Source organism: Pteropus vampyrus, unplaced genomic scaffold (genome assembly GCF_000151845.1).
Source record: "Pteropus vampyrus isolate Shadow unplaced genomic scaffold, Pvam_2.0 Scaffold628, whole genome shotgun sequence".
NCBI classification, from domain to species: Eukaryota; Metazoa; Chordata; class Mammalia; order Chiroptera; family Pteropodidae; genus Pteropus; species Pteropus vampyrus.
The window spans coordinates 252,442-259,150 of NW_011889409.1; the positions used below are offsets into that span (position 1 = coordinate 252,442).

The 6,709-nt window shown below is 35.2% G+C and overlaps 1 pseudogene; it reads left to right on the forward strand.

Annotated features, from left to right (window-relative positions):
* The first annotated feature begins 696 nt into the window (after positions 1-696).
* LOC105308809 lies at positions 697-1,693 on the forward strand (annotated as a pseudogene).
* The last annotated feature ends 5,016 nt before the right edge of the window (positions 1,694-6,709 follow it).

A 6,709-nucleotide genomic window follows, 5' to 3' on the forward strand; every position in this document is an offset into this window, starting at 1 on the left:
TTAGTCAAAGTATCACCGGGACACAGCCTTCATTTTTGGGCTTAGAACAATGATATCAATAGATGAGATGTGAAATTTAGAGCAAAATATCTCTAGACCTGAATTTTTCACAGTGTGCATTCAAATGTATAAAATATTAGAAAGATCCTGTGTAAAATGAAATTTTAATATAAATTATAGAATGTAATGAAAAAAACATCTTCCTGAAATTAACTATTTTAATTACTATCGCTAGTATTGGATACCAAGTTAAAAAATAGTATTGAACGTATGAAGAAATTACTGTTATTCATTTATATTCAAATTCATAACATTCCTACTCTGTGTTGATACTATATTTTATGCTAAGAATACAAAATAAAATATAGGTTTTGCTTTAAGTGGCTTATAATCTTTTACGGAGAAACACAATGGAGTTATAGATGGCATATATAGGTTTAATAATAAAGTGACTGAAAATTTTTTCTTTTTTAAAAAAACATGGAGAAGAGGTTGGGGTTGGACTCAGAAATGGTAGCCTCCAAATTCTGTAGCCCACTGTTGGCTGCCACAACCCTTAGGAGCCACCTGTCCCAGATGGGCACCACAAGCTACCACCCAGATTTTGGAAAATTCTTTAACAACCATGGACTCCAAGTACAGCAGCAACAACAAAGGAATCTCTAACTACACAAATATATGAGTATGAAATTGTAAGAAGCTGGAATCACCATTCCCAAAAGACACGCAGCTGTCAGCAGATAAAGCTTATGCAACTGCCAAAAAGTTAGGTTCAAAAGATGTTGTGATGAAGGCACAGATTTTAGCTGGTGGTAGAGGAAAAGGAACACTTGATTGTGGCCTCAAAGGAGGAGTGAAGGTCATTTTCTTTCCAAAAGAAGCAAAAGCTGTTTCCTCACAAATGATTGGGAAAAAGTAAAAAGGAGTAAAGGGCAGAATTTGCAATGAAGCATTGGTTTGTGAGTGAAGATATCCTAGGAGAGAATATTACTTTGCAATAACAATGGAAAAGTTATTTCAAGGTCTTTAATAGGAACTTCTCAAGGTGATGTCAACATTGAAGATGTTGCTACAGAGACCCCGGAGGCCATAGTTAAAGAACCTATCGATATTTTAGACGACATCAAAAAGGAACTGCTGTTCAACTTGCACAGAAGATGGGATTTCCACTTAATGTTGTGGATTCTACAGCAGAAAATATGATCAAGCTTTGCAGCCTTTTTCTGAAAAATGATGGCATCATAGTATAAATAAATCCAATGGTAGAGGATTTAGATGGATACAAAGATCAATTTTGATTCTAATTCAGCTTATTGCCAGAAGATCTTTGACCTATGGGACTGGACCCAGAAAGATGAAAGGGACAAAGATGCAGCTAAGGCAGATCTCAATTACATTGGCCTAGATGGGAATATAGGCTGTCTAGTAAGTGGTACTGGTTTGGCTATGACCACAATGAATATAATCAAACTTCATGGAGAGAGACTCCAGTCAATTTTCTTGATGTTGGTGGTAATGCCACAGTCCATCAAATAACAAAAGCATTTATCACTTCAGATAAAAAGGTACTGGTTATTATGGTCAACATTGTTGGAGAAATCATGCCATGTGATTTATTGCACAGGGTTTAGTCGTGACAGTAAAGGATCTGGAAATTAAAATACTTATTGTGGTATGGTTATAAGGTACCTGAGATGATGCTAAAGCACTGATAATGGAGAGTAGACTTAAAATTCTTTTTTGTGATGACTTGAAGTTGCTAAAATGGTTGTAAAGCTCTCTGAAATAGTGACCTTAGCCAAGCAAACCCAGGTGAATGTGAAATTTCAGTTGTCAGTCTGCCTAGAACTCATTGGATGGCTGAAGGTATTAAATGTGCTATAATGGTTAAAAATACCATGTTCTGTATTATTATTGTTCTTTTTAGTGTGTGAAGATTGTAATTACCATTTAGGCACACAAAAAAATTTAAAAACATTTGGTCTGTTTAATTCTGCTGTTGAGAATGCGCTCTTTGCATAAAGAATACTTAATGCAGTTATCTAGTTTCTTTTGTTGCAGCCTCCTTTTTCACTTCTACAGAATGTTATTTGAAACATGCCAGTTTATTATTGTTGGATACTACATTCTTTAATGAAATAAGTCCTATGTATAAAATAAATATGAAGATCAAGGTTTATTCTTTAATGTTAGAGATATATCTAATAACTAGTCTCGTAAGTAAGCAATGCATTAAAACAATGTTATATAAAAGTGTTTATCTCCAACACCAAATGCTTAACTAAATATATCGATCACTATTTATAAACAGAGCTTTCAAACACTCCCCAGAATATTCTTTTAAGTATTTCAGTGAAGTAACTTGTTAATTATTTGAACATTGTTTTAATTATTACAAAATACTGATAACTCCAAGTCTTTATGATCCTGTGGTATTGAGAAGAACCTCAAGGTTTGTATCAAATAAAGATATATTTCCTAATGACTTGGCAGAAAAATATTAACAATGTCAATTTAAATTAATAAAAATCTCTCAATAGGAAAAAAAAAAGACAGAGAATAGAATGCTCTATAGAGCCTACTTGGGAGGCTGATAAGCAGGTTTCTCTATCTGTTGACACAAAATAAACTGCCCCCAAAACTTAGTTACTTACAAAAAGAGTCATCTAGTTATTTACAATTTTTTGGATCAGGAATTTGAGCTGGGCTTCTCTAGGATGGCTTGGTGTTGCTTCAAGTGATGTCATTTGAGCTCATGTGTGTATTGGGCTTCATCTGGGATGGAAAAGATTAAGACCTCTCTACATATGCCCTTTTATTTATGAGGAATCTAGTTCAGACTTTTGTATACAGTATGTAAAAATGTTTCAAGAGACAGAAAACCCTAATTCACAAGTGCTTTTGATTTTTCTGCTTGTATGACATTTGCTAATGTTTATAGGCTAAATCAAGTCCTATGGTCAAGATCAGAATCAATTTTAGATGGTACTACACAAGGACATGGATACAGGAAAGTCCATCCATCCCTTGGGGGCCACTGTGGTAATTTAATATGATAGATGCCTTCTGACCTCAATGATTTTCATCTCTCCTACATGTTACTAAAACAAAAAGAGTTATCTGCACCACCCTGTCCCCTTTTCCAATACACAACATACAGTGGGGAGATAGGGAAAAGATTACTGCAATAGGCAATCCATTCAAAGAACAGGAGGCATACAACAGTTACTGTGTTGTAGCAATTCTGAAATATAGCCAGGCTTCCCTATGCCTGCTACTGTTTCAGGGACTGTTACCTTATCAAGACCCGGTCCTGCTCCATGAGTGTTTCTCTAGTCCACTGTGCTTCACAGCTCTTGGCTCTGCCCTCTGAGAAGTCTTGTTTTTTTTTTTTTTTCTGTAAGAAATGGCTGAGTAGGTTTCTCATCCTGTTTCCTGCCTATACAAAATTGAATTCCAGAATCTTCTTTTGTTTTTGAGGTTTCTCTGTCCCTTTGATCATCCAAACTGATTTAATTTCTTTAAAAATGTCATAGGTTTTCTATGAATTAAAGTATAGTCCACTCCATTAGACAAAAGCCACATACACAATTCTTTTTGAGATATCTTTTTCTAGTTATCTTCAAAAGTATTTCATGAACCATAACTTTATGATATCTAGAGGTCAAGATGAGAAGGTCTAATAGTGACTACTTTGACTATTTCAGAAGTCTTAGCAAAGAGTCTTATAGCATTGATAGGATATTTACTCTGGAACTAATTTTTTTTTTCTCTCAGAATGTTTTTCTATTTAGAGGGGCTGGAGATGTAAAATAGTTTTTTATATTCCAACTCAGAAAGCCTGGCTTCTCTGTATCCAATTCTGATTGAAAAACTAGCAGTTTTCCCTTTAACTCATCTCTCACATCTGTATTTTATCATATGCCATTAAAAGAAGACAATTGAAATTTCAAACATCTTGCCTAGAAATCTTAGTAGATATACAATTGCATATATTTTCTATTCCATAGATATCCTTTTTATCAGTTTTTGTTTTTGTTTTTGCTGTTACATTCATGGTTTACCATTTTTTCCAGACTGCAAATAGTAGTTTCCTTGCTCATTTTCTGGCCTCTACTAACTGGTTTTTTTTTTTTTCTTTTTGACGTAGGTTTTGATGACAATTTCCTTAGCTCTTTTATAGCCTTTGCCTGCCATCCGGTTCCAAAGGCAATGCCTCTTCTCAGCCTCCTCTTTGTCCAGGTTTCCAAAGCTGGATAAGGTGGTCATTTATTAAAAGAGGAGAAAACCTCAAAAAAAAGAAAAGTAGGAGGCAGGGGAGGCCAGGCCAGGCTCGCAGGTCCCATCACTAATTTCTGCACCTGTTTTGTGCCTGCAATGATCCCACCCATCTGCTCCAGGTTTCTGCAGGTATAGGTGACACTCATAAAAACAGTATGTGGGTAGGAGGGTCTTTGGGACCTGCAAAGTGGAAAATCTTATATCTGGGAAAATGAAGATTTGTGTTTGCTCAAAGGAGTAAGGTGAAGAAGGTGTGATGGGGAAAGGGAGAAGTTGGTAAAACTAAGACTGTGGGAAAGTTCAGATGTTATCATTAAAGAAAATTTGATGCAAAACAAATAAGGAATTCATGGCCCCTACATAGCTTAATAGGTCCTTATTGCATAACATATGCCATATTTTCATTTTCTAGTAAATTATAATTTGAAATACCAAATGCAATTTGCAAATATATTTTTTAAATAGGTGGCATAACTTATTGAGAAATTTTACCCTGAACAATTAATTGTATATAACAAAATAATTCTTCCCAAATAGTATTTGAAATAAGTTACTTTTTAAACAAAACATCAACAATCATTAAAAATAACACACATGTATAATTGTCTATGTATAATATTGTTTCTTTTAAAACATGACTTCTGAATTATATCCTTGCTGTAGTATTTCTATGATTATATAACTAACAAAAATTATTATGCAAATGGAATCATTTACAATGTAAGGTAATAGTGGTACATGAAGTTATTATTTACAGTAGGTTTATGACATATTTATTACAAATGCCTAATTTTTTCCACGCTAACCAAGTACATAAATTATATCATAGTGGTGGATTGAGAATTACTAGAATGAAATATTACATTAAGATAACATCACTCATAGGAAAAGCACAGGTTTATGGTTCATGGCCAAAGAGTAAAACAAACCAAACAAAACAAAGCAAAAAACAATAATACTAGCATTTTTCATCAGAGAATGCCTTTCTTCATCCTTCCTTATTATCTAAAGTTCATATTTCTTTAATTTCCAGCTCCATTCTCAGACCCCGTTTGGCAGCTTCAAGTTGCCCTGTCCTTCAGGACTATGCTACGTTTTACACTCTTGTATTTCTTCTTGGCTTGAGTTTTTATTATTTAAATATCAAGTCAAATTTGTATATATTATCTTTTATGGATATTCCTGTCTGTGAAACTAGTTCTCAAACCCTTGAAGGAATTTATTCAACAAACATTCTTTTAGTGTCTAGTCTACCATGTGTTAGGCACAGTGCTACATTCTAGTTTTATAATGGTGAAAGTAAAACATCCTCCTCCCTCTTCCCCCCCAAAAAATGATATCCCTGTGGAGATATATTTTATTGGTGGATCCGGAAGCTAATCAAAGATTATTTGAATACATGTTAAGCATATCTGTGGTGAGTGCAACAAAGATGAAGTACATGGGTGTGAGAACATGTGATGGGGTAACTTATGAAGTTAGGTAGGTGAGAAAAGTCTCTCTAAAGAAATGAAGATTGAACACAAATCTGAAAGAATGGTACGAGTTAACTAAGTAATGTGAGCTTGGAGAGTAGGAAAGAATACTCCAGACACAGGCAATAGCATATGAAAATTTCCTATGGTGGAAAGTAGAATGGTAAGTGTGGGGGAACTGAAAGCAGAGCACACCCATGAAAGTTCACGGAGCATGCGACATGGTGTGAGAGGAGCTTGAAGCAATAGATTCCAAACCATCTTAGTTACTTTAAAGATTTTGGTCTTCCTTTGCTATGGACTGAATACTTTCCCCCAAAAATGTATATGTTGAAGCCCTAATCCCTAGTGTAATGATATTTGGAAGTGGGGCCTTGAGAGTTAATTAGGTTTAGATGAGCTCATAAGAGTTGGACCTTCGTGACGGGTCTCATGCCCTTATAAAAAGAAACACAAAAGAGCTTGTTTTCCCTGTCCATTTCTTCCTCTCTCTCCCACTTCCTTCTCAGTCCTGTCTCTGCCATGTGAAGACATAGGGGAGAGGTAGGCATCTGCAAGCCAAGAAGAGACCTCACCAGAGCCTGGCCATACTTCCCGTCTCTAGAACTATGAGACAATAAATTTGTTGTTTAAGCAACTCAGTATATGCAATCTTGTTATAGCAGTACAAGCAGACTAGGACATTAACCTAAGAGCAATAGAAAGTCATTGAAGAATTCTAAGTAAATTGATTATATTCTAGAAAGGCTAAGGTGTGGATAATGGAATAGTTGGATATCAGTAGATGTAGAAAGTATTGTCAGGACATGAATCTTACACCTCTTATGCACCTTCCTTTGTGCCATTCTCTCTCACATTTTTAGCTAGTTGCTCCACCCCAGCTGACTTAGGCCCTTTCTGGTTCAAATCCCTGGAGTCTACTATCCTCTTACCTGGAAGGCTAAGCCTTCCCT